The following is a 22,925-nucleotide window of genomic DNA, read 5'->3' as shown; positions in this document are numbered from 1 at the left end:
TCATATTATAGCTAGCGCGACGGTTCAATGACATTTCCATCGCTGCATGCCGTCAACCCGCCGCCACGGCCGGAGATCCCACGGCCTCGCCTTCTCGACCAGCCCATCGCAACAGCAGAGCAAAAGCATGACAGCCCAGTTTTTAAAAGCAAACTTCCACCTGAGTCTTTGCCTCGTGTTTATATAATTTGCTTGCCGTGACTTCTTCTCAATGCAGATAGCATTTCTTTCTAAATGCTTACATCTACCAACAGTTTTGAGCTGATTGCTCATAAATCGACTACTTGTGGTGGAAAAAAAGGGAAGATAAACTCTAAATGACTTGTGATAGCACCGCAATGGAATATCACTAAAGAAACAGTAAGAGGCCTATATAAACCGCTATTATACACTGAAAAAAAAAAAGTGTTCTGAAGTAAACACTGAAAAAGTTGGCCGAACTCTAAAACAACAAAAACTGAAAAGCCAAACGTCTATCTGATAACTCGCCTGTAGTTTACTGCGGCAGCACACTTAGTTTCCAGTGAGGAGTTCAAATGTTTCTGATGTGTTTATTAAGCACTGCTTGGTGCATAATAAGATTACCTAATATATGTTTACATTATAACTTATACGCAGTTAATTCCCACATATAACCAACCATATATTCCCTTCTCCTGGCCTGGCGCTCGGGTTCTCAGAGGTAAAGTGATTGAAAATATGGGCTGTCAACCCAACCTCATGCAGAGCAAACACGTTATCCATGGTGCTCTTAGGCTTCATATGCTGTCCTCGCTCCATAAAGATCAAGTGATCATCACGCTGAGTGAAATATAAAAAATCTGCGTCCTTTAAATCACCCCACAACAGTCTTGCACGACAGATCAATCGAGGTGTTACAGAAGGTAGTTGTACTGGGTTCAGGCTTTGATCATCCGGGATACACCAGTGGCTTAATTACGAAAGCAGTTAAGCGTCAGCAAAAAAGCGAAAACTGGCAGAACACACATAAGCGCTATGGTGGTGCGTTTCTCCCCTTTACCCGGTGTGCTTGTGCTAAGTCGCTTTCGTAAGGTGTCACCAACTGGTCTAACAATCCACACTGTTCCTGTACTGCTGAAAGTTTGATTTTTTCGAATCTCTTCGGTTCTATTTCGTCTGCACAACACAGTCTCGGTCGCCCTGCGGTATAGAGGAGCTAAGAAAACAGAATACTACAGGATGCGCATAGCAAACAGTGGGCTCAACATGCATGATTAACTTAGCGAATGTCGCTTCCCTCCACAAACAGCCAACGTCTCATTCGCCTACTGCGAAATATACATGACAAAACCGCTCTTTTCGACCCAAATACTCGAAATGCTTCTCAGGAAAGGTGGCTCGCATTAGTTTCAGTTGGCACGATGACCGAAAGAGGGACCTCGTACCCAACCCCTGCTAGGGTGCCTCGATGTCTGCACGCCAGGCCATTGAACGCACCCTATCCCCAGGCCTTAAAGCTTCCCTGTCTTGTTGCCTACTTAGTTCAGCCGTGGCAGCAGCTGTGACGAACCGTTTTCTTTGGCATACAAGTAAGGACTGTTTTTTTTTTTCGAGGGGGGGGGGGGGGGGGGGGGGGGGGGGGGGGGGGGGGGGCAAGGAAGTTTTTTGCAATGGAATCGGAAAAAGGGGGGCTCGGTCGCCTTGGATACAGCTAGGCCTGCTTCATACCGGCCGTGTCCACAAACGGATGAGCTGGCACAAGTAGTGAACGGCTCCGGGGCTTCAGTGAGCAACGAGCATGATCCCATTTTTCATATTTGTGATCTTTTGACTGGTTCAGCAAACATCCACAAATATTTATTAGGGAAGTAAGTTCGTGTAGTGAGTGAGCGGTACCTCCCGCTCCTGCTCGATGTTTTATCATAACGAGTTTTTGGTGGCCAAGTTCAACATACGACAGCACTCGACGGGAATATTAAATTTGCAGTATAAGCCCACTAATACTAAATGCATATTCCATAAGATGTTGTTCGCCTGACCGGAACCAAAAACAACGTCTGTACAACTTAATTATAGCGCGAGCAACCTTATTTCCCCGATTCACAGCGCAACAGGACAGGCACAGACTTCACCAAAACTTCCCAGAACACAATACTTGCTCCAGAGTTGCGCATAGCAGCTGGCTTGTATTGTTCCTTTACTTCAACACTCACGAAGGTGTCAAGGGTTGTTCTCAATAGTGGAGATTTGTAGTTCCACGGACGCCGCAAGAGTTACTGTCTACGTCACTCGGCGAAAACACCCATTGGGCTGAGAACCCTTCGAAACGCGAAAGCAACCCCAGGGCGTCGTGGTAAGCTCGGACACGTCTTCCGCGCGCGGAACGTCGGAGCGCAAACGACTGCACGCACAAACACGCGTGACCGCGCACACATCACGAAGACGGGGCAAGCAGAGAGGAGCAGGTTAGCTATAAGAGGCTACAGGCCAAATGGGCCTTGCGCTCACGAACGCGCGGAGGAAGGGGGCGAAAAAACAGCCAAAACAAAGCGAAGCGACCTGCGTCCATCGCCGGACAACGCGTGATCGTCCACGGAGATACGGCGCTGCTAAGCAACGGACGTGCCCACTCGCCACGCCGATGCAGGTGCGGCCGTGCGCGGGAGACAAAAAAAAAAAAAAAACACAAGAAACGCAAGAAACGAGCGGGTTACAGGGAAACGGAGCAGCGGGGAGCCGGACCAGCGTGCGCCGCGGGCAAGGGTCACGTCTTCAAGGGGCCTTCCTTTCCGCCGGCCCCGAGTGCCTTCCGCGGGAGCAACAACGATCGCCGGAAGACGAAGAGGAGGAGGAGAAGGGCGCTCAGCGTGCCTCGGCGCGTGCTCGCAGGACGCAGCTCTCGGAAACGGCGCAGCATTGCCATGAAGGTCGAGGCAAGAGGCGATTCGTGGAAACTTTTTCGCAACACGCGACACTGTTAGCAGCCTGGTCGGCTGAACTGTTCTCTTTTTGTTTTTACTGCGGTGGCAGTAACAATGACACTTGACTAAAAATCCTGCGTTACCTGTGCAAAGACTCGGTGAGTGATGCTCCACCTTACAGAAGCACCATCGCACCCGGCCTTTAGCTGGGGGCACGCGAAGGGGCTTCACCTCCCCACCCACCTTCACCCACCCATATCTACCCTGCAAGATCGCCACCAACCCTCTCCCTCCACCGTACACAAGGTTTTCACCAACGAGAAGCAGCCTAGCAGCAGCGAAACGAAAAAGAGACGGTGAGTTCCAATTCAAAGAGACGGTGAGCTGTTCTTCAGAGGCACCGCCCACCAGCCACCCCGCGCGGAAGTTCATCGCCGATAGATGAAAAAGTACATTCGTGCCAGGTAACACGTGAAACGAAGTCGAACCCCCTTCCAAAAATTTCTTTACACGGTTTATAGACTGCCCATAGACTGATGTTAAAGTCTACAGACTTTCTATAGACAATTCCTATAGACTATAGTCTATGTACAACCTATTGACTTATGGCCATACACTTTTAGTATACTTTTTCTATAGACAATCTTGAGACTATGAATAAACAAAATGAAATATCTATAGGAAGAGGAAGGATGGATAGCTGAGCGAGTTTGTAGTAATTCATCGTGGGGGGTACAGCGCGAACAAGACGAAGCAAGAAGACTACGCGCTGTCAATGCACAGCGGTCGTCCCCCCCCCCCCCCCCCCCCTCCCGATGATCTATAGAAAGGCAATACAGTCTCTAGGAAGTCTATAGACCATTTTTTATAACGGTTAACGGAGCAGATGGAAGCCAGTGTGGGGAGTAGTAGTAGTGAAAACATTTATTTTTTTTTTTCGGAAGGAAGAGTTAGGGAGTAGGGGGATGGGGATAGATAAATGTGGAGCTTCAGTGGTCGGTCTTCCCTAGTCCAGGATCCCGTTGGCCTCCGCCGCTGCCTTGGCCCTCGTCACCAGCATAAGCTGTGTGCTCGGGTCGGAGTCAGCCAGGAGGGCCTCCCACTGCTCTAGACTAGGGCTATTTACCTTTGGTAGTAAAGGGCTTTTTTCGCAGCCCCAGGTGGCGTGGTACGTTGTGGCGTAGCCCCCACACCACACGCACTCTTTCGCGTATCTGTTCGGCCACATTTTGTGATACATGGCTCTGCTTGGGTATGTGTCTGTTTGTAGTCGTCTGAGCGTGGTGGCCTGCTCTCTGTCGAGGATATCCGCCGGAGCCGAGTACTTCTTGCGCGCTCCCAACAACGCCTTCATTGCCTCCCCGTAAGATTCTGGCGTGCTGAAGGGTTCGACAGGCAAACCCGAACTTGCAAGGATCTTTGAGTATGGACCTCTGTATAGTGAATAACACGGCCCGTTCAACTGCTATACTATATAAAGCGCGAACCAAGATACTGTCCATGCAGCTGTGATACATCCTTACAAGTCATACGGAGCGCTACAGTATTTAAATTAATCCCAAAACGTCGGTGTTCTCTGTGCTAGAGAGTAACCTGATCAATCTATACTAGCAGAGAGGAGTTCGAGCCGATTGTTGTCTTCGTTGGCCCAACTATAGTGTCAAGATGGGAATCTTCGGCACAAGTGCACGAGTGAAAAACAAACAACCAAAATGAAAGAAGGGACACAAATGAGAGAAACGGTTTTTCCGTGGTATTCAAGACAGGCCTAGACTCTCTCACAAACATAATTTGTGATAGGTAAGGTTCTGCTGGTCCCCATATGCTTCTTGTTTGTACATTGAAACACAATATAGCAACAACTAACAACTCTACCCTTTTGGTGGAGCTTAGCATACCTTCAAAAAGACGCTGTACTGTAGACTTAGCACGCAGCAGCCAGATTACGACAGTTCTTCGTATGCAACAGCTAAACGTAAACAAGTCGAATAAAGAAAATAGTTTATCCTATACACTGTGAAGCTGTCGTACCGACTAATGCTGAATTGACTTTCTGAATTGTACATAGGCATGTAATGCTGTCTAATACCATATGCAGCTTTTTTTTTTCTCTCAGAAAAGCATATTTTAATTGCGTTCTTCTCACAGAAGCCTTACGTAAAACATGTACCAACCAGCCCGTATTTGGCCTCTTCTGGAATCCCTTGATATTCTCGTTTGTACACATCTATGCGTACATGCATGTAGCATTTATTCAACCGTCATAAAACAGAGATATGTGTGATTCAATTAAGCACTCACTGCACACAAACAGATCGTGAGGGAGAAAGCCGCGAGAGGACTGGCCGCAAACAAGAGAACAAGCACAGAGAACCTTCTGTGGAGCAGTTCTTCCACGTCAATAGAAACATTTTATCGCGTCATTATTGTGTCTCAAATGTGATCACACACATTTTATCTTCCTGTTCGCTTGACCGGGTAATGTAATAATTATATTCCATCTCCGATCCTTCGTCCTCAGCATCGTTATCGCCAGGATCAGTCAGTTGGTGCGGTGCAATAAGAGTGGAATAGAACAAATTGAAGAGAAGTACTTGATGTGTGAGGCCCAGATTTACTGTTCGTGCGCCGCACGGAAGCGAAAATGAAGATCGGTAATAAGATATGTCCCGTAGACCGCGATCGCAAAGAACGTCAAGTGCCGAGTAGCCCAAGTACGTCGCCCACGTAACAGCACGTGAACAGGAAAGCGGCGAGGTTCATCAGGGCGCTGCGATAGCGACCGCCGGAGGAGGCAGGGAGCGGGAAAGGAGGGGGGAATCTCTCCCGGCAGGCAGGTGGATGCCGTTTCCGATTGGGGCGAGGCCCGCAAATGAGGCGACGCGCAGGTGAGCGCAGGCCACCTGCGGGCCACCGCCCCTCTCATTGGTCGCCTCCTGGGCGGTTCCCGCTGCCGGGGCCAATGGCGACCGCCCACCGACTCACCTGTGCGGGCGCGCACCTGTGCCGCGCGCCGCGGCCAGGTGTCCGCCAATGGCGGACGCCGCCGCCGCTGCCTCCGCTGTGCGCGCTCGCTCACTTCATCCCCACGTGCCTCCCTCCACCTCCGTCTCCGCTCGCACCGTGTCGCTCGTTCGAAGCGCCCGAAGAGATCGCAAGCCCGGCGCGGTTGCCGTGGCAACCGTCTCCACAATATCGCAAACGTCATAACGCGTTGCCTAGGTTGCGCTGCGGCTGAGGTGGTCGTTCTCTTTTGCCTGCCCTTTAGACGAGAGAGAGAGAAAAGAAAAAGAAAACGCACTCGTGCCCTTTCAGCGGAATCCAGCGCTCGCGTTTCGTACGCAAGCACTCAGGGAGGTCTCACCCCTTCACAACTAGTGAATTCGATGATGTACCACCTTAGATCGTGAGCGAGGAAGAACCGAGGTGGAGTAAGCGTAGAGTGCGGACAGTCACACGATCCCATTTTGCTGCAGGCGCTGTCTACCCCTCAAGTACACGAAGACCCCGGTATAGGTAATAATTATAACAACGGTGTTCTGATCATTTCCGATATAACAACGGTGTTCCAATAACTTTCGAATGAAAATATCACAGAATAAGAGGAAACAATGCACACATCGAAAAGGACCATTGTCCGATTTCTTTCACGTTCATGACATCGCATCGCATGGCCAAATGAATGCAGCATTAGACGTCACTGCATACGCATGGTTTATCAATAAAAAGGCGTTAATGAGCTTGCTTTTCTCCCCCGCACTCTGAGTGCTGCTGGAAATTCTATCAGTGACGTGCTTAAAAAAAAAAAAAAAAACTCTCACGGCGTTAACCTCTGGGGTTATGCGATTTTGAACGCGGCTCACATCTCCGTGGCGTTTAGCATCGCGTTTAGCAGCGCGTTCAGCCGCGCGTTTGGACGTAGAATGAATGGCCGATGTATACACACTGTGCCGCATTTTTGCGTCGCGCTTTTAAGGCCGCCACCTTCCGGCGGGAACCCCACCCTCCGGCTAGAGGGTTTCCGTGGCAACCATCCCCCGGTTACAACACCGCTCCTGTGAGATAGCCTGTCTATTTCGGTAATATCGTGTTGAATTAGCTAACTGTCGACATGAGCCTCAGTGTTCAGGCCAATACACTCAGTATAGCATGCATGAGATACTGAATCTTATGTCACGCTGTGGCAGTGAGAGCCATATATAAAAAGTCATCTCTATGAGCGTGCGCGAAAGCGGCGAAACTGCATCTTTAGGAAGCTATGCAAGAATGCTGACAACTTTTATTTAACATTTATCTGACCTGTCGCAACAGCGGCACCAGTTCGTACTAAAACGATAAGCGACTACATGCTAGAAGCTGCAGCACCAGCATCAACCTTAATTTCAACCTCTCGCTCACGTGAGCCTACATATGCAGTCCCCAAAAGACGCGCGTTTGATCCCGGCCGCGGCGGCTGAATTTCGATGGAGGCGAAATTCTAGAGGCCCGTTTACTGTGCGATGTCAGTGTACGTTAAAGAACCCCAAGTGGTCGAAATTTCCGGTGCCCTTCACTACGGCGTCTCTCATAGCCTGAGTCACTTTGGGACGTTAAACCCCATAAACCAAACCATAAACCAAACATATGGAGTCGGTAAAGGTTTTCCCTTCCCTTTCCAAAAATCGCTACCTTTGATTAAGGGTGTCGTCACAGGACACCTCGATGCGCAACAAAAAATTATGATAGTAATTCGCTTTTTCGCCAAATTAAACTTTGATATATTCGCCTGATTCTTGTACTCGTGGATGCAGCATAGCCAGCTTTTTAGAAGACAGTGTCGCAGTGTGCGGAGATTGTTGTAGAATACTGGCTTTGTCTCGCGGGTATCGGCATGCGGTTTAAACCGTCATGGGTATATATATAGTTTATTGGTTGTGAACCTCGCATGACAGCTAATTAATAGCCCCTTGCGGAGGCACTAGTTTCGCCACGGGAAATGCTCGACGAGCCTCTCCTCCTCCCCCCCCCCCCCCCCTTTCCCCCACTTCGCTAAAAAGGAACACTGCGACTCCGGAAATGAGAAATCTCGGCACAGGAAATGAGAGCATTCATGTTGCACGACACCGGTGCTGGTCTGCGTATTGAACACGTCAGACGCCTTCAACACTTGTGTGTGAGCATTCGTGCCAATTTAGCGATACTTACAGCACACCTCAAGGCATCGGTAAGTGTTGCTAGCGTACACTTACACCATACTCTGCGCTTTATCGTGATGCAAGAAACCTTAAAACTGAACGTATAAACAACCAAGCAAGTTGCATGCCCTGCCGAAAGATATTCTCCCGTTCGTACATTTACGTATACCTAGAAAAATGAAACGATTAGATTATGCTGCAAAGAATGCTTTAATGCGGGAACAAACTACAAATTGTATTTCGCGCAAAATTTCTACGACGTTAAGTGTGCATACAAGAATAACTATTTTTCCTCCCCCTTCAGTGTACTGAAATTAAGAAATAATGTTGTTCGATGCTTGAATCAATCCCGATTTGCAAAGAAAAAAAGAGACAATACAAAATATAGCAACACCTTCAGGCCTTGTATTACTTTCAGAAGTCGTTCCTTACCTTTTATTTTTAGCTTAAAGAGCACAACGAGATTTATACGTGGAACTGAAATGCAAACACCGATATAATAGTTTTGCCCGTTCTTGTGAGCTCTTAATCGCAGAAACTCTATGGTCTATACTAATCAAGACTGGCAAATGACGGTGACGCATCCTTGATGTAAAATCACGAGAATATATCATTCACAAACTACGTTGATAAACTATATATGCCATCTAGTATAAATTAGGTTAATCTTTAAGCAGGAGTTGCGTTTGTAAGGTTTTTTTTTTTTTTTCTGGTACCGAAAGGCGCTACTTTTGATGCTGAAGCTGGATGAGAGGGACACTGCTTGCGAGCACGCAAGCACGCACGCACGAATTAGACCATCCGGGTTCTGTAAACCTGCTCTACCTTCTCTCCAATTCAACCTCATTTTTCAGAATCTACCCTCAAGCCGCGGTGGAGGTGTGCAACCTGAGAGTGCACGAGTGAGCGAGCCGTTCTGTCCTCATAACAGGTGCCTACGCAACCCGCATGCAGCACACATACAGGTGCCAAGCAATGAACTGGTAAGTTAATCGCTACAAAGGACGGCCCCAGAGCGCATATATTATATTACTGCGCGGCTGAAAAAAGTTCAACAAAAGTGTTCAGCAGCCCATATATCTTCAAAAGCATCAAGTAGCTAGGCCCGTTAAGACGCAAGCGCCCTCATTTCACACGTGCCGACCCGAAAGCAAGGTGACATTTCGCCGCTTCTCAGAACCCACGGCGCCTCCAATTTTCACGTCATGGCCGCGCGTGCCGATCGAGGCAGTAAGAAACGTGGACGACGGCCGTTCTCCCCCACACGGTCTGCAAGAGCCGTACCGAGGCGTCCCGCAGCTATCACCCAACACAAACACCTTGCGCCCGTGTGGGTATCGACATTCGCGTCACGTCCGTGGCCTGAGAGCGCGGATATGTCTCTGTATATATATAAAACGCGTAATGGCTGCAGGCGCATCGGCGAGTATCGCGACTCCTCCAGAAAGAGAGGTGTCAAGGGCAGTTTCGTTGACGAGGTTCCCGTTAGCAGTAATGAAATGCTGGACCTACCGAGAACCCCTCGCCGAGACGTGATTATATATCTCATAGGCTGCGGATAGTGTATATGCGTACAGGCAGAGTGGCTGTCGGCGGCACCAAGACGAAGGCAATTACAGCGAAGGTTTCAGTGCGAAGGTAACTGTGAGGTGCAAGCTGAGCTGTTGACCAGTGGCGTGTGAGTAAACAATTTTAAAGAGTACGCAGTGAAACAGACAAAACAGTAGTGCCGAATTTATACGTTTTAGTCCATTAATGAAAAAAAGGGCTCTCTATTCTTCTGAGGCGAATATATGAGAGACGGATGTACCATACCTTACACCCATCTATGGCTTCCACCCTCCCAACACTTCAACCTACCTGTATATACCACACACGGGCCATCCCTATTCGATGAAAGGCGATGAAAATACAATGCGATGAAAGGCGATGAAAAGACAACGCAGAGCTCATCGTGTTTACAGCCTTGGATGTACAAAATACACGAAACCAGCTCTCGGAGACCAATGCTGAGGGGAAATTTAGAGTATCTAATTCCGGTGGTACAGTCACCTTATAAAAAGAAAAAGGCTGCGGTATATGATATTGCACAAAATACGCTCCTTTGAGTGTGATATTGAGTGTAATGCGCTAACATTATACGTATTTTCATAGATTACAGTAAGGCCTCCGACCTATTGCACCCCGAAATTTTGCTGATGCAACCAAGTACTTATGGCGCCCGCGGTAGGACTCAAGCGTTGTTTGAGTCATACTAGCGTGATCACAAGCAGTGCGTCGGTATTGCGAACTATATCTCATCCTTAAAGAGCGTTGCTTCTAGTGAGCCGCAGGGCAGTATCTTTGGACAATTTATTTTTAATGCATATGCGTATGTAAAAGCTGTTGTTTAACACAATACAAATGCTTGTTATGTGCTTTATGCTGATGATACCAGTCTGTTTGCTCCCGGTCGCAATGTGCAAGAAATGATTAGAAAGGCTAAAACTGAGCTGAAAAAGCTAACTGACTGGTCCAATTTGAAAAGTTTCAAAATTAACGGAAATAAACCTAAAGCAATATATTTAAACCAAGAAACAAACAGCTTACAATAAATCATCATTTAACAAAGGGTATTGCTGATACTAAAATTGTAAACAAGCATAAGATCCTCGGCCTGCCATGTTCGGCATTTATGAAGTGGACGCACCGCAAATCCCTGCCATAATCTGAAAAAATCGAAGTGCAAACTTACCATGCATTTAATTACTAACATCGCACTTAAACTACTGCTCACTTGTTTGGGGAACAACGCTAATCAGTAGTATGAGCGCAATATAACTTATACAGAAAAAAGCCGTTAGATATATTGCTAACGTATCGTACTGCCATCCAACAGCAGAATTGTTCTCCAAGTATAATAAACGCAAGAAACCGTACTGAATTTCTCCGAATGCATAATTTCTTTTCTGCAGTTGACTACATACAAACATTTTACCAAATTTAAGGAAAAAGGAAAGTGCTGCTCACACTGGCAGCTGTTACAAGTGATCTGCACCACAGACGCAGTGAACACTTTCCTATATTCCTAAAATACCAGTTCCCGTTTCTACTTAATGAATATGAAAAGAAGGAAAAAATTTGAAAAGCTTACCGAAAAAAAAAATTGTGAGAATATTTTATAAACCTTTAAAATACTAACTTCCAAGATAATTTTCTATTCTGGAAGTCAAGTAATTACTTTTCTAGCTTCATTTATTTTTTTAATAAACACATGCACCTGATACCGTGTATCTTTTAAATCCATTTATATAGTGAAACTGACGTTTGTGTCATCCGCGGACGCAGGTGTTGTAAATGCTTGCTAGCACTAATTTGCACCGAGGCAGTTCTTTCGCAAACTGCCTTCTCAATGTTTGTGCGAGTGTGGATTTGTTGGGGTAATCGATGATCAAAGTGCCAAATGCATCGTGTATTTGGCAAATGTTTAGACAACGTGAACTCACGTTGCTGTTCATGATGCACCTCTGTATAGGCACTCTTCAAGCTGTCACAAAAGATCTTTCTCGCCTAGCGGCCCTAAAATTAAATAAATTCAAACTGAAAATTGAAATACTGGAGAGACTTTGCACTTTGATTATGGGTGCTTATAAACCAAATTTAATACCATTTCTCTCGCGAATCTCTTCTAAACCTGCGCCTGGGTGCGATGGGACCCCGAAATTCACACGGCCTGGCCAGTGAATGCTTGGCCGCTTCCGGACATCAATAAAAAACTATAAATCGCGGCGATGTCAACTGCACCGGGTGTCCCTTGCCTGAAGCCCACAATACCATTTCGTTATAACTCGATGAGAGTGCACGGGTGTTAGCACAGTGTATAACTTTAGTCCAAGTCTGCCGAGTCTGAAAAAGTGCATGCCTCTTTCATACATCTTTTTTTTTTTTCTGACTCAGCTGACAAAGAGCGCCAGTGGCCAAATCATGGACGCATTAAAAGGCCGAGCATACGCAGCAAACAGGGGCCACTCTTGAGGGAGATTCAGAAGAGATAAAGCGAGCGAAGACGGCACCGACCCCCTCATGCGGGCATAGAAGACAGCGGGAAAACAAACGAATCAAGCAGAACTAAGCCAGTGGGGTGGGGCAATACGAAAGAACACTGCAGACGGGATGGAGGGAGAAAGGGGCAGATGAGGAGAAGGAGAGGGGATGCCCCGCAGTCGGGGAGCGCGTAACCTCCTCCCCCAAGCAGCGTGTCCGCCTGATGAGCGATGGCCCCGCGAAAGGTCCGCGGTACACGACGATTTGTCACGACAAAATGAAAACTGTCACCCAGATCTGATGCACCAAGAGGGAACTGCCTCCCTGCCACCGTGCGTGCGTGCGTCAGCACGGCTGAACACCGCGCGGGCATTCTGTGCCTGCGTGGTGAGCAACCTCGAGTGCGCACGCTGAAGGAGAAGGCGTCCGAGCGAGCCTCCGCTGCATGCAGGGGGTCCGCTGCCTCGCGAATATCAACGCGGACGCAGCTTCACTTTTATTCTGCAAGATGCCGCGCGCGCGGCTTCTGGAGTGAAACAGTTTACGCGGCGGTTGCGTCGCGGAGCTTCTAAGACAAATGGAATCGGCAGACTCGTGCTGCTAAGGTGATCCTCGAGAAATTAAGGGGAGCAGCCGTGTTGCTGATGGCTCCCCAGACGGTGCGTGGGGTATGTGGGATGCTGCATGCGTTGCAGACATTCTCGACGTCAATCGACAGCCTTCGCCACAAATAGCTGAGACAAATACAAACGAGACTGGCTTTATAAATAAAACGCTTCGGCGTAGGATGTTGTAACCAGAAATTCCTCCTCTTAACAGTTGCTCAAAGAGAATGGCAACCAGGCGTGCCTGCCGGGCCATAACCGATGGTTCAGAGAAAGTGCTCTCAAAGGGTGGAATACCCTTTGGGCGCGCGGAATACGCGTCCTCTTGCAAGTATCATTTCTTCGCCTTGAAATGCATGGATGAAACTACTCTAACGTAAAGCTGAAAACCCAGTCGGATAAGTATACTTACAGAGCGGACAGCAATAGCTTTATTTTCTTTTTCCCTCGCAATATGGTCTTTCTGTGCCAGTGTCCTCAACGGGCAGCCACGTAGTCGGATTGGCCCCTTGACGCGAATGTCGCACATAACTGTGTGTGGCACATCCTCGAACAGCTTATCCTGCTTGTTTTATGAAAAAAAAAAAAAAGGGGGCACTTGTATAGCAGCACTCAACGTGTATATACAGGTATATAGGGTGTATGCAGGTTGAGTGCTGCTATACAACAGTGCTTCGGCTGACTGACCAAACTGGTTGTTTTGGAAGTGCCTGTTACACTCTGCCAGCCGCCTCTACCGGCGCCCGCCTCCTCCGTACTGAAGTGTGAAATAAATATCGACCATTTTACGTCGCCATATCGAACACCGCCACATCGAACATCGAAACTTAGTGCCATCTGTATGAAAAAAAAAAATGGAGGGGACACACACGGCAGAGAGCGACACTAAAAAAGTTTGATACAGTACTGCTGGCCATTCGCGTTCACAAAATTTTTAACTCGCCGTAGGCGGTCGCTCACTGCACATATGGCATTCGTATACAAGCACGGTATACACAGCTGGTTCAATCCAGCGGCATGTTTTTGGAGGCGAGTTTCAAAATCGGCCTTGAATACCAATATTTTTATCTTTGCTAAAAAAAACTCCGGCCAGTCGAAATTAACCCGCGGATATCCATTACAAGGCGCGCCGCATGCTTCACAGTGGCACTTAAGCGCCCCAAAACCCATTAACCTTGCCGAAGCTTTCCTTTCAGTCTTGTTTGTTCTCTATATATCTCTGCTGTTCAAAAGGGCCACACAAGCGAAGTGTCAAGTAAGACGTCGTGGCGCTGGTTATACGCGCATGTATCGTTTCTCTAGTTCTTAACAAACGTTTTGCAACTGCAAAGACCGAGCCATATGAAAAGGCCGCGGCTGACGCCACCATTCTGTCAACGTCAGGTCCGCAGAGCCGTTTCGAAATCTGTGCTCCAGGCGTGAGCAAAAAAAAAAGGGGGGGGGGGGGAATAAAAGCGCGCCGCCGCCGCAGTCTAGAAGAGGTCGTGTACCTCGCCCCTACGTCAAACAGTGTGTAATGGAGCTTATTCGACGCACATAATTAATGCGCGCGAGGCGGGGGCAGCATTAATACGAGCGCCATTTCGTATCCCACGCGGCAATCAATAAACCAACATTCGCTTTTACTCCCGCGGGGCCTGGAGTCCTAAATTTCTACGCCCCTTTCCCCATTTTTTGTTTCTATCTGACATGTCTATATAAAAGCAAAATAAATTTACCACTTGACATGGGTATAAGCGTATATGCACCCCAAACACCTCCGGCGCACACGAGCTCGTTATCAGCTCATTGGTCCCACCGCAACAAGAGGTCGGATGCTCGGCTATGTACTCTGGGTTTATAGGTTGTGCATTCATGGGAAGAAGTAGCCGAGTTTCACTTTTTCTGTTGTCTCCGCTGTGGTCAAAGAGTTCCATATGGTCACATACATGTCATATCCCAGCGTGATGACCATTCTTACGTTGCCGTGTATAGTGTCTGTTTTCAAATGCTAATTACTTGCATTCAAACAGGTTCCCCACTTGCGCTCCTCAGCGTGCAATATTACGCACTAGCATTTTCTAATTAAACGCTTGCGGCTCATCTCGCTAAGCTCTTCTTCGTTTATTTTCGATGTATCTTTATAGCTCTTATCTGACATTCAGGTGGTCAGAACTGACGTCCCGCAGAATGACGTCCCGCAGATAAAAACGCGTGGTTGATCCGCGCCACGCAATGATTAATAATATGACCTTGGATAACCAGAACCCCGTGACGGGAGGGGGGATTCAAGACCCCTTCAGATTGCACCAATTATAAAAACAACGGCGAAAATCTGCGCGCAAGTTCTATTTCCTCATTGAGGAGAAAACAGCAAAAACCTTTTTCATAACAACTAATCTCACGTGATGTTCGCGTTATTCGGCGATGTTGAACGAAGCAAAGGCGGCAGACATCAAGGCACTGCTTCAAGATATGCATTAAATAACAGATCTTGAACATTCGGTTTGGTTTGGTTTGGTTTGGTTTATGAGGTTTAACGTCCCAAAGCGACTAAAGCCTGTTTCACATGCCAGCGAAAATGCTAGCGAATCCTGTCGCCGCGGCGGAAAAACCTGTTTTGAGTCGTCGCTGCGACGAGCGGCGAGGTTTCAACAAGTTGGAAATTTTCGCTGCGACGCGCCGCTCAATCGCTCAGTCGCTTGCATGTGAACCGGCCTTAAGGCTATGAGAGACGCCGTAGTGGAGGGCTCCGGAAATTTCGACCACCTGGGGTTCTTTAACGTGCACTGACATCGCACAGTGCACGGGCCTCTAGATTTTCTCCTACAAAGAAATTCAACCGCCGCGGCCGGGATCGAACCCGCGTCTTTCGGGTCAGCAGCCGAGCACTATAGCCACTGAGCCACCGCGGCGGCTTGAACATTCGGATTTTCCGAGAAGGCAAAGAGAGAGAAAGTACAGTTTAATGTGAGGAAAGGTGGAGAGGTCGGCAGGCGGTAACGTGAATAATCTATTATAAATGTGGCCATCATAATGTACTGCAAATTTTCTCAGCGGAAATAAATCTGAAGGGTTTTCTGCGACTGATATTCAATATACAGGTTGCCGCAGAGCTGCATAAGGTGCCGCCCTAATAAAACGACACCATGCGACGGAATAAACGCCTGATGCCTAGAATTTATTCATGGTGGAAAACTGATGGTGAGGCATCCAGGGGAATGTTTGACTCTTGGAACACTGCCGAGATTCGTAAGAGGCAAGTGTGCCTGCGCATTTTCTGTTCTTGTTATTTGAAGCCAGGGTCAAACTGGCCCTTACAAACAGGCGGTACCAGGTTCACCTCACATAAGGTGCAGTTTTAGCCAAAATTCCCCAAGCCACAGGTCGTGCAGCAATGACGTAAAGCTTCGGAGCTGCACAGCGTCAGAAAGACACCCTTCGCTCTCTGAATATCTTCAGAGAAGCCTTCAGCATACCGGTACACGTATCACCGGCTTACTTTATGACCTGGAGAATTCTTCAGGTCATAATATAAGGACCGTATAAGCCTCTGTCAGAAAAAAAAAAAAAAAAACATTAGGATTGCTTCCGTTTATCCAGCGTGCCTCTCGGAGGCATACACGATTTCCCAACCACATCCCTCCATGGCTTAGGATTCAGATGAGACCCACCACAGGCCATGGTCGAATAAACCCCTTGAGCTGTGTGTTTTTATCAACAGCTGTACACGTGGAGGCAGCAACAGGAAACGCACGATGAGCCCTGTACCAACGATTATTCACCGTTAGTGAGCTACAGGCCCGTTTTAACCTTATTTTCGAATGGTTTCCTTCTGAGTGCATAACAACCTCACGGAAGTTTCTGCTTCAGCGCCAAAATCCGCGACAGAATTCGCTCTTCTCTGCACGCTGCTTGTTCCCTTTAGTATTGGAGCTAGCTGTACATATATAAAGGCGCAATGCAGAAAAAAAGTGCAAAATTAAGGAATTGCCTGATTTTATCTTTCGCACCGGAAGCATCAAATAGCCGTATTTGTTCAACTGCGCATACCACAGTAAACCCAAAAATTTAATGCCACAGGCAAGAACGCATGCATTCAACAATGCATCCGCATATATGCGATGTGCCAATGATCCACCACGGCCACCGCTCGCAGATGGATTAATCATGACGTGTGCCATATTGTCACACGGATAAACGAACATGCATTTTTTTTTTTGCTCTCGCTTCCAATGTCGTCCAACCATTATAGTGACAGACTTTGGGGCTGTCGCGCTTCGAAAATTTCACAGGTATACTCGGTGGTGACACACTCTTTACGAAAGCGAAGTTGGCCGGATAATTATTCGCCGAGCTAAAGAGGAGCTTTACATGTATGTATACTGCCGCCAGTCGCCTGTGTAGAATCTCATCTTTTCAGGAATGCATCATCCTCCTGCACACAGACAAACCTTAACGTGACAGTAGGGCCAAAGGCGCATCTGTTTTCCAAGAGATGTCGCTAAATGCATTCCGAAACAAATCAGAGAGCCATTCAAAGCCAGAAACCAGGAAGATCATCTTTAGTTCGTCTCTTCATTCGACGTGGCTAACATCCTTAGGAAGCATGGGTGACATGGGAAACAAGAGGGAAATGCTTATGCCATTCGATAACAGCACCACTGTCCAAATTACTCTCATATGCGAAATCCGCCATACCAGCAGCGGTTCGCTTAATTGCTACGGCCGAAACTTATGCCGCAAGCCTATGCGCGCGCACAGCACAATCAAAAACCCATTTGCCAGAAAGTGCACACCTGTTTCGAGTGCACTAAAACAGGCACTTGACGGCGATCACTCAAACAAGACACCAAACGGTATCGCACACGCGATCGCGGCGCCAGTGCACATGAATCACGTGACACACAGTCTCATGGCATAGGTGAGGGAGGCGCACACCCTTGCCCCTTGAACCTTTTCCTCCTCCCCGTTCTCTCCACACAAAATGAAAGCATTCCTCGTGGAAGGGTTCACATTGATGACGATGCCGACTAGGAAACCAAGAGGGAAAGAGGGAGACGGAGGGGGCAGGAAAGAGCAAGCGCAGCCTCCGTACCTGTCCAGCGTGTTCAGCGGCGAAGGCGGCGGCCGCTGACGACGCAACGAAACTGGACGCGACGGTGCGCGACGACGGCGATCGTCGACCGGCGTGCTCTAAGGAGGAGGAGAGGCTCTGTGCTGGCAGGCTCCGTCGTCGCTGGCTCCCCGGGGTTCGGCACAACACGGCCCACACACATGACGCGGCGAGACGGCGAGCGTAGCCGCACGGCGGACACTAGAACTGAGGCTGTCAACGACGACGCGCGGACAGGAAGAGGGGAATGAGGCAGGGCCAGTGTATGCCGCGCCAGGAAACGAGACCGCGAGACGAGGTGCACACAGCGGGCCGGCAGCAACACCACCACGACGACGTCGTCGCCGGAAGGGACACACACGGTTGGGGCAGAACAAGAAGAAGAGCGGCGTGGAGCAGCACAGCCGGTGCAAGAAGGTCCGCTCGCAGTGCTGCCGGCCGCCCGAGTTACCGCGCGCGCCGGGCAAAAAGGTGAAAGCAGAGGTGGTGGAAGGGAAGGCCAAAGCCAGCGCTGGGGCGCCTGCGCACTGGGCCCCTCCTGGCCGCCGCCGCCGCTTGCTGCTGCTGCTGCTGCTCCGGCGCGGTTCTCGCGCGGGGGGGCCCTACCGTCGCCCGGTGAGCGCCTCTCTCCCCGCCTCTCCGCTCCTCTCCCGTGCGCTCGGCCGGTGCGCGGCCCACGGTTGCGGGGCGCGCCACGGCGGCGCACCGGCGCTCCCCCCTCCCCCCATCTCGCGAAGGTGGGCCCGGAGGCGGGTGCTCGCCGCTGCAGGGCCCCCCCACTTCCCTCCACCTCCGCCCGCGGGCCACAGCTTGGGCGCCCCACCTGCGACCGCCGTCCGCGCTGCCGTACTTTCCAGCGTGTAGGATGTGCATGCCGTCGGGACGGACAGCACGAGCGCTCTCCCTACGCGGCTGTCCTCGAGCGTGGCGTCTGTGTGTGTGTGTGTGCTTTCACGAAGTCTGGCCTAAATACTACTTTATTTCATTACGTAGCCCTGAGTTTACTACGCCCATCTTCTGTCGCTGATGCATTCCCTCCAAAACGTGAGGTTGAGCTTTGCGGTTTCGGTTCGTGCCGCAGCGACTGCGTTTCGAAGGATACTAAATACAAACTCGCCCGTCTATAAATATTTGGGCACGCGTTCAAGACCTCTATATGTTGTACGCTTCAGATTAGGTACAGCCCGATTAACCCATTGTCCACCTACGACATACACAACGCCCACTGTGTCCCTGACAATTCGGCACACTTTCGTCGACGTCTCTTCCAAGAGGTCGCGCCCTCACTTCCCTTGTGTCTTCCATCGGCAGCATTACCTCTTACCTCCCCCTTCCTGTTTTCTTTCTAGAAACGTGGAAGCAGCTCCCGACATGACCCTGACCTTAGAACAGCGACGGTGCAAGGCGACGAGCACCGTGCGAAGAGCTTCTCGCCACTGCAGTTAAGCAGAAAGGCGCCGAAAACACATGGTCCGCCCGCCCGGGCGTCCTTGCGCGCCATCCGCTCTCGGCCCTCTCTCCCACCGGCTCTTTCCCGTTGCTCCAGGCAGGTCACGTTGCCGTAGCTGCGCCCCTTTATTCAAGGGAAAGAAGGACCTAAAACGCATGTGTGACGTGCAGAGGAAGCTGACGTAACCCTGAACGTCCCCGGTACCTTTTCTTCCAGGGCGCTGCCATGTTGCTAAGCGTTTATCGGGAGCTCTGTGAAAGAGTAGCAGTGGTATAGCAAAAGGTGCAGTAACTCAGTCTTTCCCATATGGAAATGGAAATTCAGACATGTTCTAAGAGAGTTTCGATTTGAATGTATTGGATGTCTTTTAAGTACGATTAAAGAGAGAAGCACAAAACTTCTAATTTTGTGTCTGTACCCCAGCTAAAGCCGTGAATTGGGTTCCTATGGCAGCATGGTTTCAAACTGGCGCCAAACAAAATGCCAGCGATGAACGATTTCGTGATGATTCTTCTGACAAATATTGTGCGAGACTAGGCAGTTCTCTGTGAACATGCAGCACCTAGCGCAGTTGAGATCGAATACCACGACACCAGATTATAGGAAACACTACAGCCATTGTCATAGAATCTCCATTGTGCTGGAATTAGAGGCGTCCGTGTGCTGTTAAATTATTACGGACCACTACACGGCATCTCTTTCTCCTTTTCTTCATTCGCTCCCTCCTTTATCCCTTCTATTACGGTGCAGTTGAGGTGTGAACCGAGATGTGAGACAGTTACAGCGCCATTTTCTTTCCTCAAGAACTACCAACTGTGCTGAAATTGCTCTTTCCGCACAAAACAGCCATCGGCAGCTGCAGGCTGATGAGTATTGCCAATGTTGTTTACACATATACTCTGCCGGCTGTCGCTTACAAGCCACAATGCATGCCAGGAGTAATTTAGCTAGGGCTTCGTATGAGCGCAGGGAAATATCATCATGGAGCCAGCTGTTGTATACCTAAAACTTCTCCAGCACAGAGCATCTGTTAGTTCAAGGCGGCAACGTCAGACGTCACATTGAAAGCATGGGCGCGTATGGCCACAAGGTGTTGTGGGAACAATACTGTCGCGAAGCGTAGCTTGGAACAACTTCTCTGCGCAGCGTAAGGTTGGAGTCTTTATAACGAACAGTCTAGAAGGCCTCCAATTCCTGCACAAAGCTGGCGGAAGCGGAGTGCACTGATCTAGGGGCGTGAAAACATTACGGAGTGTCTTCGGCGCGTCTCAAACGATGGCGACGGTGTCGTCAGCTTGGCTTGCGGCGTGTCGCACTGCGCGACCGCGCAGCCATTTAATATTCGCTTCAAAGGGGGACCGGATTCGACTCATACCACCTCAACTCGAAACCTCGTAAGCATTCTCACAGGCCGCGAACGCCTCAATCTCATTTGCCCGTTGAGTTCAAATTCAAGCTAAATTAGCAGTTACGACAATATTTTTTTTTATTTGTCAGGAAAAGAACCCTCAAAATAATTCCGAAAGTTATTTAGACGGTCACCTGAGGATGTTGGGCCTAGAGCAGATGAGAAAAGCCATCATCGTGATGCTTGCTACCGTGACCTCTCCTTCAAAAAATGTGCGCCTCTACGTGAATGACTATTTTGCGGTTCTGTCTTATATGTAATTTCACTAAATGTACATAATATTTTAACATTACCCTACTTTATTAACCTAACTTAGTCCAAGCTCATTCAGCCAGCCTGCTTATTTCGGTCTTCAATCCGCTGGAGCTGCAACGCCGTCACCAACATTCACTTCCTTATAATATGCGCCCAGATATTGGCATTACACTATTGAAAATCATGCATAATGACGCTCTAATCAGTCAGTGCCTCAGATATAAACTAACTGGGTGGTATGTTATATGCCGAGGACGCAAGCTGCAAACTTTGTCTGTCTTCGAAATTTCGTGTCTGTATGCTCTTTTAACACTTACGTCAAGCATATTTTTCCACGTGTGCGCGTTCCAGTCACTCTCAACACATGGTGATCCGTTCGTTCACCTACAAACACAGTAAAAGGCGAAATAAAGATTTATACATTCCGCACTGCACGCCTATCAGTGCAATCGGCAAGGTGTGTAGCAATGCCAGGCGTCGATATCGTCAAGCTCCCCGAATGCTTTTCATCCCCTTTCATACAGTTTGCGCCTCTAGAAGTGAAGTGTACTCAATTGCGGAATGCAGAGTATTTCTCACGATCTCATGAGCACTGCACTACCAACGTTTTAAAGCGTGCGCATGCTCGTACTCTCCTCTGTTCCTTCACTGCGGACGTGCGTGAGACGCTGAACCACTGTGTGGTAGACGATGCAGTGATGTTACTAAAAAAATTGGAGAGCTGTACACGCGGATAACTATGGCTTATAGAACCGGGATTCTATACCTGAGCCGACAACAAAGTTTATGACCTCTCTCTCTCATCCTACACGTAGAAACGGAGAGAACGTGAAAGCCCGTAGCCACTGCTGGTTGCTAAGATGCGATTCTCATTCAACCCATGCTGACCTGGAACGGTTCATTTCTTCACTTCATCAAAGCCCTCCCGCTCCAAATGCTTCCCTCCCTTGCTGCCGATGCACCGGGATCTCGGTTCCCCACCTTTCCATAATGACCACGATCATCACCATCACAATAAAAACCTCACCGCCGCAGGCGAACGAAGAGGGCAACAGGGACTGGAGCAACAGCAAGAAAAGACAAAACAAGTAACGAGCACAGCGCCGGGTGCAAAGCGCGGCAGCGAAAGTGGAAGGCATCTCGTCTTCCCCATCTGGCACCCCGGGATCCCCACCTCCCTCTTTACTCCGAGCAGGTTCTGGGCTGCTTCCACCTTTGCCTCCCGGGGAAGCAAGCAAACGAAGGGAAGCGCGCAGCCAAACCGACATAAGAACAACGCGGCCGACCATACAAGCAAAGATAAAAAAGGGAAAAGTGAAACCAAAAGCGTCGGTTTCCTTTCTTCCCTAATCCCCGCGTTTGGATGCCCCCTCAGCTTTCGTCCCCACCCGGGCGGACAGCAGTTCTGTATGCAAAGCAGTCACAGCAGCAACCTGGGGCCGGACAGGAGTCGCGAGACAAGGTGAGGAGGCCTCGGCTCCTAGCTCACACACGTATTCCCATGGTCCCCTCGCAACGCGACTGCCCCTCAATGCGACCGCTTAACGAGCACGGCGCGTGCCGGGGATTCCCTTTCTGTGAAGGGGCCCACCTCCCTTCCCGGCATACTCTTCTTTCTCCCCACGGGCTCCGCGCAGCCTTTCCACCCTCTTCACAAACACACCTTGATCCCCCACGCCAACGCCCCGACCCCGCAGTGCTGGCGTACGCGGCGGCGCCATCACATCTCCCGATCCGCCAATGCTCCCATCAGGAAAGCTTTCGCGAAGGCCTGTCAGGCAAGGTGAAGAGAGGGAAACGCAGGCGGGCTTTTGCCCACAGCAGTGGGTAGGGAATCAAGGTGGAATTTAACCCCCGCGGCGATCACCGGGCGGCCGACGCTGCAACGGCTGCGCGTGTCCCACAAAGGGAAATAATCCCCCCCTCCTACCGTACCTCGTCCAGAGCCGTGGCGTCATGCTGCCACCGCGCAGTAATGCGCGCTAAAGGCCCTAACCTTTCCCCAATTTCAATCCCTCCATTTTATACCATCC

General features: G+C 49.4%; 1 protein-coding gene across 2 annotated transcripts in view; it reads right to left on the bottom strand.

Annotated features, from left to right (window-relative positions):
* The window catches only part of zfh1 (Zn finger homeodomain 1), a 702,801-nt gene that overhangs the window by 422,868 nt on the left and 257,008 nt on the right, over positions 1-22,925 (bottom strand). The window contains exon 1 of one of the 2 annotated variants that reach the window (XM_089549905.1): positions 17,762-18,352. The exons of the other annotated variant lie outside the window; for it this stretch is intronic. The gene's annotated coding sequence lies outside the window, so the exon portion shown is untranslated. Of the gene's footprint in view, positions 1-17,761; positions 18,353-22,925 lie in introns of those variants that run through there. 2 annotated transcript variants of the gene reach the window in all.

This window comes from Amblyomma mixtum, chromosome 6 (genome assembly GCF_055824585.1).
Source record: "Amblyomma mixtum isolate Tamu chromosome 6, ASM5582458v1, whole genome shotgun sequence".
NCBI lineage: Eukaryota > Metazoa > Arthropoda > Arachnida > Ixodida > Ixodidae > Amblyomma > Amblyomma mixtum.
This window is presented reverse-complemented; position numbering and strand designations above follow the sequence as displayed.